Raw genomic sequence first — 19,321 nt, 5'->3', positions numbered from 1 at the left:
CTGTTATATTACTTGTCTGTAACACATATGCAGTATGAACATTTATCAGTCAAAGCCTTCTGGGAGTATTCCACTGGAGATGCATAGAGCAATAATAAAATATTCTTATAAGGTACATCTTTGTAGCAATAATCAATCATTTGTGCTTCAGTACAAGCACTGCCCCATAATGCTACCTGAATTTGCTAAAGTACAGCTCGCCCAAGCTAACCATATTACTGAAATAATCTATCAGCATACCTGTTAGTCTGACAGTTTGAGAAGCTGCTTGTCCTTACTGGGTTAGTTATAATCTGGCAGTGAATGTCTGTTTCTCATTTAACATTTGCACTACATTGAGTCTGTTTATCTAACCACGTATTGCCTTAATAAGCCAACTTCCAGCCAGAATCACACAAATATACTTACCAAATGTATAAACTTATAAGGTCAAACTTTGCTTAGAGATTCACAAAATGATGATACGTCACCACTAAGGAAACAGCAATGTTGTGCCTCTGTTATCCATGCCAGGATCTTGCTAATGGTCCCACTATTGGCACCTGGTGAGCCACTTCATTCTAAGAGTATGGGAGATGGGCTTTCCTGACTAGGCAAGAGCCCTGTGGCCCATGCATTCCTGCCTGGAATTCCCAGTTGGCTATGCCATTTCTCTGTGAGAGATGGGTGGTATGGAGTAAGCTAGCTTGCTAGTCCTGGTACCTGGCCTACATACTCCCTCCTGGAAGCACCTCCTTCCTTTCTCAGTAACTCCTCCAAACTCCAGCATTGCTGTCTCCCAAAGGGAAGTGTGCCTTCAAATGCAGAGTTCCCCTCAACTGCCAGTGCAAGATGCATTGTGATAGCTCAGGCTTGGTAGGCTCTAACTCCACCGGGTAATACCTAATATTTCTGCTAAACATTAGGTTCATAGGTTCATAGATTAGTACTAAGCTAACTGCCCTTGCAAGCCATTTTAAGCCTAGCCAGTTATCCCTTGTGAGACTCAAACCCTACACCTTGTGTTTGTAAGACAAACACCTTAACCATTAGGCCACCCTCCCAACCTCAAGGTTTCCATGCTAAAACCCGGGATTGAACCAGGGACCTTTAGAGCTTCAGTCTAACGCTCTCCCAACTGAGCTATTTCTACCTATGTGATGGGCCACAACCATCTCTTCTTCCCATAGGATGTGTGAGCCGAGAGTGGTAACTCACAACCTCCCCAGACAATTTCCATAGGCACCCAAACTGCTGTTCAAACTTTGGTCATCTGTAGTGTGGTCAGTGTTTTATGCTTCATAAATTGCAGTTGCTAATGTAACAATGGGGAACAGTATGATTGTTAAACTGCATCAAATGGCACTTGTTAATGTAAATGGGGAGCAGTATGATTGTTACATTGTATCAGATGGCAACTGTCAATCTATCAGTGGGGAACAAGTATGATTGCTACACTGCATGAAGTAGCACTTGTTAATGTAACAATTGGGAAGAGTATGATTGCTACACTGCTTCGAATTTCCCTGTGGAAACTAGAGAAATATGCACAAATGCTTATTCTGTAGAGATGGGGACACTTGCAGATGTATCCTGCTTGTGGATTGAGTAGCAACATGCCCCACTGTATGTCATTCCAAGAATGCCTACTGGGCATGTGAGGAGAGTTACAGCCTAAGCAAAAAGTCCCAATCCACAGCAAAAATCTGTACCACTTACGGCACCTGACTTTATCCCAATGGGAATGAGCAGGAAAAGGTAGCTTGCATAGAAAAGAAAAACTGAGTTGGAAGGGAGTTCAGATGGTCAATGATAGATACTCTTCAAACAAATAATTAAAAACAAGTAGGGGAAAGTCAGAAGAGTGGACACAAGTGAGATTAATTTAAAAAATGGCATTGAATATGCATTATGGATATAAGATTTAAAGGCAAAGTGAAATATGTTCCTGCAGATTTTGTGGAGGAATGTATTAAAAACTGTCTGCCCAGCAGTGGGCATAGGGTAGAGTAGAAAATGAGATGTGTAGGTAGTACAAACTAATAAATGAGTAGGCCAATGTTATGTCCAGTTTGATACGGAATAATATCCTGATGTGTCTGCCACAAGTTTGAATGTGAAATTGACAGTTCTTGGAGAAGCTGGGCATCAAAACTCAATAACTCAAAAGAAATGACAGAAGAGTAGACATGACACAGCAGGGATTACTAATATAATTGTTTTGCTCTGGTCCCTTTCTGACCATGGATCCTCTCCCTTGGCTGCCTATTTACCCATTTGTTTCACCAGGGGGTAAGACTCCATGCCCATTTGTTCCCACATAGTAGACGGAGGTGTGTACCAGGAGTGGTGCTATCATCTATGTGGGTGATCAGGCTTTTTCTGTATGACCTAACTGCCCACTGTCGATGCCCACACTGACATGCGATGGGTATCAGCTATAAGCATGATTCTTGCTTATGCATGATTTTTCCCCTCATTCAGCCATGTCTCCTTTCAAGGCATATCCTCCAGTGATCTCTGACCTCTGCTAGGGATTCCATCCAGAGTCCCGGCCTTAGACATGCTCTCCAACTGTTCCCCCAGAAAAAGGCACCTTGTTTATGTCTCATTATTCCTATGTCAAATTGTTCAGCTCTTCTAGTGCCCAAGACACTGGCTTGTTTGTGCAGTTGTCAGGGCTTTAATTAACTATGTCAATGAAGCTTGCAATTACAAATATACATTTTGACTAAGAAACTGGAATGATATTGTAAGTTACCGAGGCCAATATGCCTGCTGAAGGATTTCTTCTATTTTCTTAACCGCTTGAATATATTTCATATCTGACCATGTCGTACCTAATGATTGTGGCTGTACCTATCTTACAATCACAGGCTGTACATGTTACAAAAATGACTGTGCTCTTTGAGTGTATATTTATAGCTGTTGTCTTGGAATATGCAGTAGTGTAAGTGGAATCATATTCATATTAGCATAAGTGCAAGTCCAGAATACACTTGTTTATTTTCCCTGGTATATAAGTGATCTTATAAGGTGTGCATGCCTTTTCTGTTTTTGTGATCAATGAATGTGCACATCCTTTGATCTAGATGAGTTTGTAGTTACACTGTTAGCCTCAGGATATGTGTTAAAATATTGCATATAGCCAGAGTTCAAAATCTAAAAGATATCCCATATGTTCCTCTGCATATATTCCATAAACTTACTTATATATTATTTACTTATAATTATAATTTGTGGCTGAAATTTCTAGTTCAATTTCAACAACTGCAGTTTGTACATTGAGGATAAAGAAACAGTTTTCAGGGAAACACATTTTAAAATTGTTTTGGTGGTACATTCCATAGCATTACCACAAAGATATTTTCAAGAACTTTGGTTCATATATCAAATTATTTCTTTTAGTGTCTCCTCTATCACTTTACAATCTATAGATATGTGCCCTGAAGTTTGTGGCTGAAAAAGGGCTGTAGAGATCCGTTTGCAGCTTGGACATGAACTATTGTACCAATAATTCAACTATAGTACCTGAGAAAATTATGTCTACATGGATAAGTCATTTGAGACTGCTTATGAAACAAAATTTAAATGACTCATCTTTAGAAGAACCACCTCCTTAAAGTAATATTTATGAGATAAGGCTTAGCTTAGTCTCCTGAGATCGAACTTGTGAGCATTTTTGAATAAAAAAGAGTACGTAATTAGAAGCATGTTGCATCTTCCAAAGAAATTTGAGGTTTGGTTAGTACATTGCTAACACAAACTGGGTTGGCCAAAGGTATTAAATGGATGCCAGCTTTGTGGCAAATCTGAGTTGCTGAAAATCGTTTAAACATTAAATTCCAAGTAATGTCTATTATATAGAGAGATTGGGAAATGATATGTCATTGTGCTTATTAGAATGCCAGCTATCTGAAGGATTCATCGACAAAGTATATGTATATGCAGTGTGTAAGATGAGTGACAGGGAAACGTTCAAAATAAGTATATTCATATCTCTTTCTTTGTTTTTCTGATAAAAGATTGTATATGGTAGTTCCATACAGATTCTTTGCTCATTGCAAGCTTTGACAGAACTGCTCCATTGTCTGAACCATACAGTAAACCTATGCCATATCACCTCTGTAACAGGTAACACCCTGAGTGACAAATGAGACCCCACTCGCTGGACTTTGTGAGCAGAAACGTGACAGTAACTGCAGTCTGTTGCTTAACAACAAAGCAGTAATTGATATAACTAGAAGAGGAATGCAGATGCAGTATTGTGTTTTACTGGGTACAAATTTCTAACAACAACAGACAAGAAGTGCTACAACAGAAAAACAGACAGCAAAAGGTTATTTTTTATTATTTTAGTCATAGCATGATTATATTTTTCTCAGCTAAATTCTACAAAGCATCACATTTGACCCATTGTATTATTCTGTTTCACATATACTGTTTATTAGCTTGATATCAATGTTAGACAAAAACAACACCTTCATACTGTGTCAAGCTTAGTTTCCATGACAACAATTAGGGCTTGCCATGTCATTGTTAGAGTCATATTCGGTGCCCTTCTTTTTCTGTTATTGCTCACTGTAGCCCTTTTCAAGTATCCTAAGAATTTCAGTTTTGTGGTTGATGAAATACATTTTCCAGTCTCAGGTGCGTTATGATATGTTTATATAAGGTGGGAGCACTTCTTTATACTAGTCATCTATTTCCCCAACTAAAGCCACTGGAATGATTTTATATCATACCACCTATCAAATTAACTCTCAGGATGAATGAACATTAACAACTGATACACAAAAACTCCAAGTATTGTTACAGGCTTATTATGACATATGAAAACTACTAAAAAAGCTTTACGCTTAACTAATAGTTATGCCCAAAGGTCTGTTATTTAACATAAAAATCTATATAACAAGTAAAACATGAGGGTGCTGAGTATTTTGTCTAACTTATTTTACTTTACAGGTCTGGCAGTTGGCTTTGAGGGTTAAAGAGCTGTTTAGAAGCCATTTCTGCTCATACAGTGGAGCAAAGTTTGATTCCCTCAGCCTCTATTGAGAAAGTTTCTGACTGTGAACAACTCACTTGACCAGACACTGCTCTCAGACATCATTGTTTGATTCTGAGCAAGTCACTTAACCAGACACCACTCCCAGGCTGAGTCTGAAAAAGGTCCATGGAGATCAGTGCTCTACCCCAGAAAACAAATACAAATAAATGTTTAGGTAATCAGTGTCTTGCAAATGACAGCTAAAGCTTGCAAGTAGCTGTTAAAAGGATTGCAAATTCCATCTGCTGTGCATCTGAAAGCAGTAGCATGTTTTGCACCTGCTGCCTCAGATAACTATATTCTATGTAGTCGCTACTTCTGTAACAATTCTACGGATACAGTCTCATGTCCTGCCTGCTTAATTGTATTCTACAAAACTACCTCTCTTCCTGAAACATAATACTTCCCATTACTCTCCTGTGTATTTCTCATTACAATGCAATCAGTACCATGGAGCTCTTGTACTTTAAATGGATTGTTTTTGTATGCTTGGTCATATGTATTAATACCCCTATGAACAAAGAGTATCTATACAGTGCCTTAAGGATGGATAGCATAGAAAGGGGTCTATATCATTACCGCAAAACCTCACATAAGCGAATATGGAAATGTCAACACATATTGATTGAACCGCAAAAACACCAAGCGGCCTGAACTGTGAAATTCAAAATGTCGACTCGGCATAGTTGGCCTACTCCACCGCCTGCTACATACTACCTACCCAAACAAAATAAATAATCCACATACATACACTAAACAAAACCCTACTTCTAACCCTAAACTAAAGCTCACACTCACATATATTACTATGTACGCACTTACCTTAACCCGCACCCTAACCCTAAGGTCCGTAACTATTGCACAACTACGTTAAGGAGCTATACCCAAACAAAATAAATAATCCACATACATACACTTAACAAAACCCTACTTCTAACCCTAAACTAAAGCTTACATATATTACTATGTATGCACTTACCTTAACCCGCACCCTAACCCTAAAGTCCGTAACTATTGCACACTTTCCTTAAGGAGCTATACTGGAGAAGGGCAAACTATGACAATTCGACATTTCGAATTTCGAGCTTCAGGACGTTTGGTGTTTTCACGGTTCACTCAATATGTGTCAACATTTCCATATTCACGCAATTGTAGTTTTGCGGTTGTAATAGGTAACCGTAGAAGGATATTACTTCCAGTACTACTAGACTTTTGGTTTCAACTTTATGTTTTGTACACTTGCTTATATCCTTCTGTTCCCATTCAAAATGCCTATCTACTTCTCCTAACTGTAAACATAATTAGAAAAGAACCTAAGAAGTCCTATTCCTTACCTTATATGATCATAGGATCATAGGAGATTACTAGGCTATCAACTCGCAGGTCTTTTTAAGCATTGCCATTTCATCCCAATGTAATATCACGGAAATGCTAGTCAATACCCATGACTGTATTTAGCAATGACTGCCATTTCCAGGATGATTGTGAGCACTATCCTAGGTAAGAACTTACAGTGCCCCATCCACTCGTCCAGGTTCCTGTTGAACAGTATCATAGAGGTGCTCTCTTTCACATTAATTGATAGCCTGTTCCAAAGATGCAGCAGTCGCTGGGAGATATATCTGTCCCTCCAGCATGTTCTATTTAAGTTTCAGGCCATATTTAGGTCCCTGGACTGGGTAGCTCTAGTCCCATTTGATTTACTGATATGCAGCAAGTTCATTAGGTTTGGGTTTTAGATTGGTCTGCAGTCCAGGCATAAGTCTCCCATAAGAAGTCTATACGATATGGAGTATAGTGACAGGGACTTTAGTCGGTCTGTGTAAGGCTCATGCTGGAGCCCCGTGATGATCTTTGTTAGAAACCTCTGAGGTCTCTCCAGTTGCTTTGTACAGTACATACCAAATGGGGAATTATACTCAATTATGATCCAGGTTAGTCCCGAGTATAGAGGGGTTATAACCTCTTTTACTCTCAAGGCAATGCTTTTACTAATCAAGTGTACTATGTGTAAAGTCTTCCCTACTACAGTAGACACATGATGGTCAAAGTTAAGGTAGCAGTACAACTTGTGATTTCAGGTCCCTTACCATTTTGTGGGTACTTAGGTTATTGTTGTTGATTTGACAGTGTGAAGAGACATTGTTTGTGCTGAAGGGAATGATATATTTCTTTGCATTCAGTTTGGGATAGTGACTAATACATCAGTCATTGTTCTACCTCATTTGCATCTAATAGAAAATCAGTCAAACATTAACACCTTGCTGTCTTCACATTAGTAAGTTACCCATTTAACTCACTAGAACTTCAATCATAATTACTTCTAGCATCTTCTCTGTAAAGTCAAGCTATTATGGCTCAAACCTTAAAGAAATCATCATAGCATGGCACATAGGAGGCAACTAATGACTGAGTGAATCAAACCCTGTACTACAGGAGCCACAGGTTTAATCCTCTACTGCAGCAGTTAAATCAAGGAATTATTACTACAGAACAGATCCAATACTATTTTTTTTAATACAATATGGTTGAACAACCAATGTTAAGCCATTGTTTCTAGCAATTTTTCTTCATTACAAGAAGAACAGAAACAAATAAAACAAAACCATCAACATTAATAAAACTCTTACAGGAATAAAGTACTGCAGATATTAAGTGTACTGTATTGCAAAAGGTTACAGCTTGGCGAACTATAAGATAATCTCCATGGTAACCAAGACAAACAAAGAAAAGAATAAGTACCAAGCACAGGGTCACTGAAAGAGTATTAACGTAACTATTGCTAAGAGCCCATAACACTGCACTGAAAGGCAAGGAAATGTCACTTAGGGGGGAAAAAAATGTCTTTTCAATAAATTTGTAAAGCTGTGATACAGTCAAGCAGTTCAAAAGTCCATACTGCTAGAAGTATCCTTAAAACTTGAGGTGCAAAAGCCCAAAGGAATGCACCCTGTAGATAAAATCAGAAGTTACGTATCTTCCCTGCTAACTAATATTTATGCCTCTTGCCTGATACCTGATATTGAGAGCCCATACAATGTGCAGTGTCACTGAAACTAATACTGAGAGCATGGACCAGGGTCAAGAACCCCTCTACCATGAATGATGAATGGCAACCAATTTTCTTCAATACAAGGGAGAGCATTAATAAAGGCGAATAGTCATAGGGCAAGATTCCAGGGATAATTTGAGAAATCCAATAATGTTATCAGGGTACATATGGTGTCAGGTAGCCTTCAGCAAACCCTGCCAAATCACAGACCTTGAAACTATTATTAGTTAGGGATTTGATGCCTTGGGAGGTTTATAACATTCTATCAATGTTGATATAAAAGGTACAGATGGATGCTGGAAAGCACACTAACAAAATAGATAAATAAATTAAAATAAAAAAGAAGAGGAATAAAGAAGGTCACCAGATTTTTCAAATGTATGATTAATAAAAGTCCATAATGATATGACAATTATTGCACTGAATTTGACAGTTATTTCAATTTGATATTATGCTGTCTGCTTCCTCGATAAGGGCGTATTTTTGTCATATCTCACTATATTTGTCTGCTTACCATAGTGATTAAGTCATAACAAGGATTACACATACAAACTGAACTCTAGTATATTTCTCTGTGGTTCCTCTTCAGACCATATTGATATTTAATAAGCTGCTTACATCTGTCCCTTCTGAAGCCAGTGTTTTAAATCCCATTCCTGTTAAACATAAAATTATACTGTTCTGGGTTTTGAAAATATTTTGACTTTAGGCTATTCAGAAACTTTTTCCCTAATCAGTTGACAACCTTTTATCATAATTTGATTGTGCATGAAAAAAAAATAATTATGTTTTGTCTGATTTAATTTAATTTGTTGATTGGGATAGAACACTGATCTATGGTCCTTTTTTAGACTTTCGTCAGGACTACTATCTGGTTAAGTGACTTGCTCAGCATCACGCATTTAGGCAATGTAATTTCTTGTCCATGAGCTGTCAGACAATTTTTGCTGTGTGCTGAATTCCTTTCTCTTGTTATTTACAAAGCAGATAAAGAAACGTATCATGCTTGTAGTATATTACTTAGAAACTGAAACAATGTGGAGACTTACTTGTATTTTGTTTCGACAGAGTGGATATTATTGCTTTTAAAGTACATAATGAAGTGTGCAACATATGAAAAAGGAAATTTTATCTGCCTCCTCGCATTCATAAACCTTCAGTTCAGCCCCTGGTAAACCCAAATGTTAAGGTAAAGTCTCATTAAGCCAGCCTTCATTTAATTACTGTGGCCCTTTATTAAACATGGTACATTCCAAGCTGGAAGATGCTATTTCAGCTGAAGTTTTTAGGTGGAACCAGATTGCAACTGATGGCTGCTCCTGATGGGCAGCACTTATGTACAGTAAGGTGACTTATAAGCTTATCAAATCTCATCAGAACATAAGGACCATTCTCAGCTCTTCTTTTGGTTTCATCTCCTCATGTCCATGCATGAATTCAGTATTTTTCTTTATCACAACTTTTTCTTAAAATAATCAGTAGTAAAATGAAATGACTGACTGTAGAGAAGATATGGTTAATGGTGATTTAACAAGACAGATGTGAGAAAAAGCAAAGGGAGATTTATAAGCAGAAACCTCAATGAATCAACAATGTTCAAGTTATCATTTTCCATTTACAGGAGAACATGTATAGTATTAGAATATGAATTTCCTAAATACCAGTAAACCATGTGATTTTACAGATACTGTCATTCAGGACCTGATCATACACTCAAGACAGAGCATTCTTTTCTTCTGTTTGCTATGTGCATACCCGCCTTTGTGTTGTTTTTAGTGTTTCGCATGTATAATTTGCTTTTTCTTACAATGTATTCAGGACAATGATGAAAATTGGCTTTAATATTAGTCAAGGCATTATAGTTTTGTATTTTATTTTATTTAAGACTGGCTTGGTCATTATTTCATGAATTATTTGTTACTTATTAGATATTAATCACTAGTATAGTTAATAGAAGTGCATCTCATAAGCATGTTATTTCAATATTTTAGTAGCCGTAAACCACAACTTCACTAATGAAGTCATACATAAAATAAATGCACTGAATCTGTAACGGTTTGTCATAATGGTTAAGGTTTTCCCCTCATAAACACAAAGTGCATGGTATAATTCTGACCTCAAGTAATGGGCTAGGTTTAAAAAGGCTTTTAAGGTTAGTTAGCCTAGGACTGAACAATGCATTTTTCTCTGTAATTCTGGCTCATTGAAAATGATCTACTCTTTGTACAGAAAAAAGTCCATCATAGTTATGCATTATCTTATCCTTCTGAGCTACTTTCATCATTTCTCTGAGTGTGACATGTATGAATTATTAATGCTTGCCATAGTTTCCTCTTGCTTTGTCACTCTGCAATTTTTTGCTTACCTTTGTTATTCAGTGGAGGCCTTTAACTGTTTTTCAAATCCTGTAGAATAATTTATGATCAGTATACAAAACTGTCAACAACTTCACTGTACACCTATGCTTGGGACAGAAATACGTTGCATTGTCTCCAAAATCTGAGAAAATAGTAGAATCACATTAGTCTGCTGCCAAGATAAAATCACCAGAAAAGTGTAGGCCTCATTTATACGAAGGCAGGAATTTATAACTAAGTGTGAACATTGACACTGTCCTCAGTTACAGAATAGTGACTACAGCTGGACAGAACACAGGGCTACGATCCCTTGTTGCTGTTTATTAGAACAAACTATAAACAATAACTGTACACATTTTTATTAATCTGCAGTGAATATTACTGCTTCTAATGTGGCTAAGCCATTGTCTAGCATAAGAGAAAGATGATTTTTTTATTCACATCTGAGATTCATGTACCATTAATCAATCTTCTGCAACACTCGAATTGTCAAATAAGGAAGTCGTAATGGATTGTGACCTTTGGCAGTGCTAGCAGCTTTAACATGTAATGTAACACCTGAGTCAAAGCCTTCGATGGAGGATGCAGAGGTACTGGTAACTTGCGGTTGTGGCTTGTAAGTCCCTTTCCCTCTCCCTTCTATCCCAATTTTACTTTGTAAACCATCAATAAATCTATCCTCTCTCTTCACTGGCATTTTTTTCTGTTTATTATTCTGATTTTCTATTCTGTGACTTTATAATTCCTGCCACTTTTGTTGCAGTTAAAAATAGCTTGTGTATAATTTTCCAAGCATGTAATAAACTATATGGTTATTATAAAGATGCTTGCTGCCTTCATTGCTTTACTGATCTGACCTCTGTTATGGACAGCTGCAGCCTTTCACATTGCTAAAAACCTGCTATCATCAGTTATTTCCTTTGAGCCTGTCAAAATGTTAACTGATCTGGAAGTAACACATATGTACACAATGATATTGCCATAATGTGTTTCATTATTTTGTGAATTTTGTAGTTTCTATTAACTTAAAAACCTCAGGAAACATTGAATAATAACAAGCATAAAGTTCAAACAATCTAAAAACTGAAACAAAACTTATATGCCATCCCATAGTTTTTGTTTCCATGCTGTTTGACTATTGTGATAATTATAACACGTGTACAGCTGTAATCATCTTCCTCAGTTCTTAGCCTGTGCAGTACATTACAAGTTCTTTCCTTCTTTGTACTTCATATTTCCTCGCTCTGACTTGTGTACTCCCACCTGGGACTTCTTTCTTGGTTGATTAGATGCTATTATTTTATCAGCTACGAAGCGCCTTATATTCACCTTACCAATTCCTGACTTGAAATGTATGACTATTTCCTCCCTTACAACTGATTTCTACTGAAGTCACCTTCACATAGCGAGTGCATAAACATGTTTCTGAATCATTATCAGAAACTTTTGCTATTCTTTGTTTCTCTTCAGTTATAGATAATTCTGGGATTGTACACTTGGCTATGGTTTCATCATATAGCAATCTTTTCTGCTGCTCTGACATATACAAATGACTCAGCATGTATGTATACAAACAAGTTATACCTAAGCACTTCCTGCAGTGCGAGTGATGTTTATACATCAGCTTCTAAAATATATTCTGTTAAAGCACATAAGAAATAGATGGCTTTCACTGATTTCACTTAGTTTGGAAAGAGAATAATTAAATGCTCTCCGTCAAATCCATGTTTGTTATGTATTGTGTCTTTACTATTTTCAGATAATGAAACCTTGAAACTCTCAGGGTAAAGAAGTGTTCCACCTATGCCAAAGGTTTAGCAATCTCACAGAATAAATAGAGAAGCAGGATGAATGGTGGCATGGCCACAAACATAAGGGTTGCAAGGAGCCTCTGCAAAACTTTTTTTTTTTTACAGTAAAAGCAAATTTTCCTGGTCTTAACAATATTGTTACAATTATTTGTGGTATGCTTTTTGTTACCATGTATCCAAATTATGGTTTGTTTCAACAAACATTTTTCCATAACTGTATTCATGAAATCACTTCAATATACTATGTCAAGTAGCTGTTTTTATAGCTGAGCTCCCTAGTTTTTCCATAATTTTATTTATGAGCTTCTTACATCAATGAATTGGGACAAGTTATTGTTTTTAAGTCTGAGTTCCCTTGCTCAAACATTTTGCAAATGATCTGGGTCTATAAACAATACGTTTAGCTTCTAGCAGAATCACTGAGCAAATCCCACTTAAGTTGGTATCTTGCTTTACTATTTACTATTTTTAAAGTATTGCAAAGCTCTATTCTTGTACTGTATTTCAGTACTATTCCAACAGTCTTTCCACAATTTCCTTTAACATTTTTTACTTTATTTTATTTATTTATTTATTTACTTTCATTCTTAGTTGTTCATTTCACAGTCTGGCAGTTGGCACAAAGAGTAAGGTAACAAGCTGTTAATAAGCTGTTCCCTGTACTTCAGGGTGTGATTCCCTAAGATTCCATTTGCCTAGTCTATGACTCTCAGTAAGTCACTTAACCAGCCAATGTTTGAAAAGCTGGTTAGGTACCTCAGTGGTTTCTTGGACAACATGCCTACTAATTACCTATAAACCTATCTGTTGCTCAGGCAGATAAACTGGACCAAGGGACTTTTTCAGTTTAAATTCAAATTCAAAGACAATTACAGAAATAAAGTGACAGAAGTTTAACACCATTAATAAAAAACTTTAACAAACCAAACATTTTAAACATAAATACAGTATCAAATATTGTTTTACTAAGGCTGCTCCAGTTGAGTATAGAGGGCTAAAGACCTAAATACAGGTCAGCCAAACCAGGATTGATTAGTGGCCCATGAGATTGACAGAATGGTAAGGCAGGATGAGCTTGTCTGTACTGGGGTAAGGTACTTGCTGGTGATGCTCCCTACAGGGGAGGCATGGTCCAAAGAAAGGAGTTGACCTCAGATGCAACCAATAAGCATGGGGGCAGGGAAAGGGAAAAGTGAGTAGGGCATATGAAATAAAATAAAAAACAACACTGGAGAAAAGCACAGATGGCCAAGCCCCCAGGACACCGTTAAGATCCATAACCAAATCTAGCAACACTAAATTATATTCAGGGTGCTAGCAGAATGCTGATAGATCCTGCATGGACATGGGACACTGGGTCAGTGCCAATGAATATGGGGAGACCAAAAAAAATTATATATTGTTTTACTAGCCATATTTCATATGCAAAGATTTAATTGTTTCTGATTAGTACATTAGTTAGCAGATGTAATTACATGCAGCTATTTGATTTTTTTGTATAATTAGTTGAGTATCTACTATATGTACATTACACATACATATTTATTGTAACATATACTATTACTTTTACTTTTGTCAGTGTTTGCTTTTATTTCTTCAGCTGTTAAATGACCTATATATCTTTAGTTCAACTCAAGATTATTCTATCTTATTCTTTTCAGTATCTGATTTCAGCATAATGGTTTCCTTTGGACTCACCCATACTAGTTTGTCAGTTATATTAACACCATCAAACATTTTGATAATCTGTATAATATCTTTCTGAAACAATTCGTGTGCTGATGATATCCCCATTGGAAGTCTAATAAATCTATAGTTTCCCATAGGTAAATATTTTCAAATAGAAAAATGACTAAGATGGCAGAATGTCTCTCTGAAGGGTTTTCAAATTAATTCTGGACAGAAGGAGAGCAAAAAGCAATGGAGATAGAAAAATGTATCAACTTGAATGAAGAATTCCACAAAATAGCAAGAAGAGACAAGGATTTATATTTCAAAAAGCAGTGCAAAGAAACTGGGAGAAGGTAATAGAACAGGAAAGACAAAATCTCTCTTTTATAAAATTGGTAATATTAGGAGTATCACCCCTGTGAAAATGAGCTAGATAAAATACAAAAATGGGAGAGACATAGCAGAAGCAAAAACTATTAAGAAGAGGAAGCAAGAAACTATGCAAAAGAAATATAAAAAGAAGGACCTTAACATCGCTGTGTTCTATGATTTTAAAACTAGACATCCTGAAAAGTAAAGATAATCAGGCCTCAGAAAGTCCTGCTAAAAACAAGGCTGCAGGAAGTAATGGTCCTTCAGCTGAAAATCTTGAAAAATGATGCTGTTTTAGTGTTGGTCATAATTTTTCAGCCAGTCGCAAAAACTTCGAAATGTACTAACTTGGTTTACAAAGAGAAAGAAGCACTAGAGATGAAATTTCCAGTGTCAGATGGATAATATAGAAAGCAAAAAAGTTCCAGAAAAATATTTACTTTTACTTATCACCTTTTCTAGTTGATATCAAAGTGGTATAAATCTGAACACCAGGTCACCTTACTTGCTTCTTGAGGAATCTGTACAAAGTCCAGGATGCAAAAGTTAAAACTAAATATGGAATTACCAATTAGTTCAAGACTGAGAATGGAGTGCAACAAGGCTATATATTGTCACCTTATTTAATTTATATTCTCTGTAGGGTTATAGATCATGAAATTCGTACTAACAAATAACCTTCTCTCAAACACTCAGCATGGGTTTCACCCATTTCATAGTACTATTACTGCTCTCTTATCCTTCACTAATACCGTAAACCATCACAGAAATAACAACAACTTTGTATCTGCCATCTTTCTAGACCTATCAAAAACTTTTGATATGGTCTTCCATTCCAAACTAATAGATGTACTAACTGAACTATCCTTCTCACCATCTGCCACAGCTTGGTTTAATAACTATTTATCTGGCCATCAAAAATCTTTTTCTATGGCAAAGTGACCTATCTCCATGCCTTCCATTATCCATTGGTGTCGCCCAAGGATCAATCTTAGGCCCACTCCTTTTCTCCCTCTTTACTAATTATCTACATACAGCTACTCCACATGTTTCTATAATACAGTATGCAGATGATTCAACACTTATCTGTGCTGCCACTTCTCTATTATCTCTTCATTTTCAAACAGAGGAATCTTTCACGTCTGTTGAAACATGGTTAGCCAATGCCCATCTAATCCTGAACCCAAAGAAAACTAAATTATTGTTCTTCCAACCTAACAAGACATCTATCTCATGCCCACCATTTAACATAATAGCCAAAGACAACACTGTCATCTCCCCGACAACCCATACAAAGCTTCTTGGAGTGGAAATAGACAATAACCTACAATTTGACTACATGTCTCCCTAACAATAAAAAAAGTCCATAAAAAACTTGGATGTCTATACAGATACCAAAGGTTCCTAACCAAAATGGCCAAAATTACAATAGCACAAACACATCTGCTCTCCACTCCACTCCACTATATGACTCTCCAATGTTAATTAATCTTAGGAAAACTGACCTACCTAAGCTAGTAGCATGCTATAATAAAATTGCCAAGTTTGCATTTGACTGCCCATGTAGAACACATCATTGTACAGCTTTAAGGATACTAGACTGGCTTGAACTTCCCAAAATTATTCTTTACAACCAATGTTTTCTAACTCACAAAATCTTAACACAGTCAACCAGAATCCCTGCAGTACAAAATCTCATCTTTCCTTACAATTCCAGCAGATCACTTTACTCTAACAATAAGAACTTACTCACCATCTCCAAGACCAACAATACTGCAGGAAAATCTTTATTTTCCAGCTATATATTTCGAATATGGAACTCCCTTCCTAACTCCATTCTCTCAATCTCATCCACTAACCACATTAAGCCATCACTTAAAGCTTATCTAAAAAAATAAGTGGCTATGTTCCTGTACTTACCCCTAAGTGAATGCTCGGATACATCACAGTATAACCCAACCATATCCAACTTCTTCCCATGTGTTTAATCTTTTATTCCTACTGGCCTGTCTTAAATTTATATCTTGACATAAGTCATACTTTACAAATAGCTAAGTTCAAAGCCTAGGTTTAGTTGCCATGATGTAACAAATTTGTATTTTCTTATGTATACTACATTTTGTTTACTTAATATGTTATTGATTATTGTAATTCGTGCATTACAATTTACTGTTACTCATGGAACTTTTCTCCCCGGGTCTATGCTGAAAAAGGACCTGTGTCCAGTCAGACTTTCCTGTATAAAAATAAATATACTGAATATATAATTTCAAAGGATGGGTAAGATCAAACAAATGCTTTAGTCAAAACTGCTGAGAGAAATGTTAACAGCCTCGGATATACATAAACTACCACTCTGACTGAAATTGAGGATGATTTGAAAAGCCTGTTGATCATGGAACTTTTCATCATGGAACTTATAAATAATGACATTGGTAATCCCCAAACTCTGGATTCCACCCAGTTTGGGTTTGTAAAAGGCAGAACATCTCCTAAACCTGATAGACTTCTTTGAAGTGGTCACCGAAACTGTAGATGAGGGTAAGGTGGTTCACACAGCCTATCTAGATCTCGCCAAGGGTTTCAACACCATACCCCACTCTGGAATTATAGATAAACTCACTAAACTAGGTATAAATCCCTATGTCACAAGATGGGTTGCCAACTGGCCCAATTGACAGAACCCATACTGTGAAAGTAGTAGATTCCAAATCCGACTACAGACCAATGACAAGTGGAGTACCACAGGGTTCAGTCCTGGGCCCTCTCCTCTCTGGTATCTACTTCTCTGAAGTAAAGGCTAACACAGAAGGTCTTTGGCTAATGAAGTTTGCAGATGACTGCAAACTATGAGCCATAATCAAAACTCCTTACGATGTGGACATTCTACAAAAGGGCCTTACTGAGACAGATGCCTGGTGTCAAAGCCAGGGCCTCAAGCTCAATGCCAAAAAGTGCATTGTTATCCCTTTTGGTAAAAACTCTGTACCCATGAACTACCACATATGTAGTAGTCTACTTAACACCAAAAGTGTGATAAGAGACCTTGGGACACAGGTTTACAGTAGTCTCTCCTTTGATAATCACATCACCACAGTAGTCAGGAAATCCTTCTATGTGGCACACCTTATCACAAAAGGTTTCTCATGCAGGAAAAAAGAGGTCATTGTTCCCCTCTACTCATCACTCATTAGACCCATTATAGAATACAGTGCCCCTTTTGGTATGTACCTCACAAGACATCTACAACAACTGGAAAGGCCTCTGAAATACCTCACAAAGAGGATTACTGGCCTCAAACAGATGCCCTACACAGACCGTCTCAAAAAACACCAGCTTTACTCCTTTGCATATCACCTACTCAGAGGCGATCTCTGCCTAACATACAAAGCTATGTCAAACCCAGAGCTGTTGGACATGCTTCACTTAAAGAAGTTCCAGTCCCTCTGAGCTACACGCTCTAGGGACCTAAACCTTGTCACCACAATAAACAGAACATGCTGGAGGGATAGTTTCCTGTCCCAGAGACTTCCTATACTCTGGAACATATTAACTATCTATATCAAACAAAGCTCCTCATTAGCACTCTTCAAAAAAATTTTGATGATTGGATGGGAAATAGGAAATTCACCCCGGGATCACCTCTGTGGCTCTGCTCAACAGGGGCACAGGAAAATAATTTTCTTGGGTGGCAAAAGCCAGGGTACCTTTTTTGGCTAGGTTTATATAGGCCCTAGGGCCAATAGCCTAGTACCTACCTATGAACCTATGGAAGTAAGATCAGAAATATAAAAGGGGCTAGATTTATCAGTTCTTTTCAAATATAAAGGAGGAAGAAGCAGAAATAGTGATAAATTTTCTTGAGTTAAAATATCTCTCCGGATGGTGAGTAAAACTGTCAAATGTAATGATGCTTGCTTGTTTGGAGTTCCGCAGACACTACTCATGGCATTACATTCATAGGACCTATTTTCCACCTAGAACTCCACCTACATCCTGCCCTCTCAAAGGCATGCATATAATGGTGGACATACCCCAGAGAGAATAACACACGTACAACTCCTAATCCATCGGTCTGCTTTTACGATCTCCAGCTTTCTTTCCTCCTTTATATTTACTGACTCCAGTCATCACAACTTACTGCATACACCCCACTCATCTATCTACACTTACCCATCCTATATTTGTTTCCACCAGTACTTTAGCTCCTGTCTCACTGATCAATCTTTTTACAAACCTACATACTATGCTTCTCTTAAATATCACTTTACTGGGAAGGCTCACCCAGACTCTGCCACAGATTGCTGTGAGGGAAAGGTTAGTTTGCTTTTTATTTCTTGTATTTTGCATTGCTTTATTGCCTTGTTCTATCTTGTATACTGTGATTTGTTTTCATTACACTGTGGTTTACTTGTATTCTGATTTTAACTGCATATTAAAACTTGAAAAAAAGACCACAGTTCTGTCTCTTACTTTTACTGGCTGGTGTGAGTAACCACAAAATTATCATTTTGTGAAATCACTCCCCTTCAACTATTTAAATTTATTGGACATCCTACTGTGTTCCATAGTACCAGAATAGAAAAGTGCTCACCCCCTTTCAATCTATCTTGCTCTTTTAAAAATAGTGGCTCTCAACTAAAACTTAGATAGGTAAAATGTAAGTTACAAACTTTCATATCTAACTGCTTAGTGCGCACTGCAGTGTTTAGGGTAAACCTTTTTTTTCATCTTACATTTAAGCATCTATTGCAAGACCACCAGCTATTGAAGAGCCCACATTCTGCCTCTCAGTAGTCATCTTGGGATTAGTGTTTCTGTTTTCTCCTGGTGAGAAGGAGTACAGTGACATTATTTCCTGGAGACTGCTGATCACCAGAAAGCCTAAAACTGCTTTATAGGTGACAGCTTGGAATCTGTGCCTATATTCTGATCTTGGTGAAAGTAGGAGCAGAGTGCATTGATTTCTGACTCTTTTTGGTTGGAGTGAGTGTATGTGTTTAATGTACCTGATTGGTCTGGTTGCTAT

The 19,321-nt window shown here is 37.1% G+C and overlaps 1 non-coding gene across 1 annotated transcript; it reads right to left on the bottom strand.

The window, feature by feature from the left end:
* Nucleotides 1-1,059: 1,059 nt before the first annotated feature.
* On the bottom strand, nucleotides 1,060-1,133 carry TRNAF-GAA. Its single transcript has one exon. It is a non-coding gene; the product is annotated as a tRNA-Phe (tRNA).
* Between the last annotated feature and the right edge of the window lie 18,188 nt (nucleotides 1,134-19,321).

Source organism: Protopterus annectens, chromosome 2.part2 (assembly GCF_019279795.1).
Source record: "Protopterus annectens isolate FY-2018-M chromosome 2.part2, PAN1.0, whole genome shotgun sequence".
NCBI lineage: Eukaryota > Metazoa > Chordata > Ceratodontiformes > Protopteridae > Protopterus > Protopterus annectens.
The sequence above is the reverse complement of the archived record's forward strand: the minus strand, read 5'-3'. Positions and strand labels throughout refer to the sequence as shown.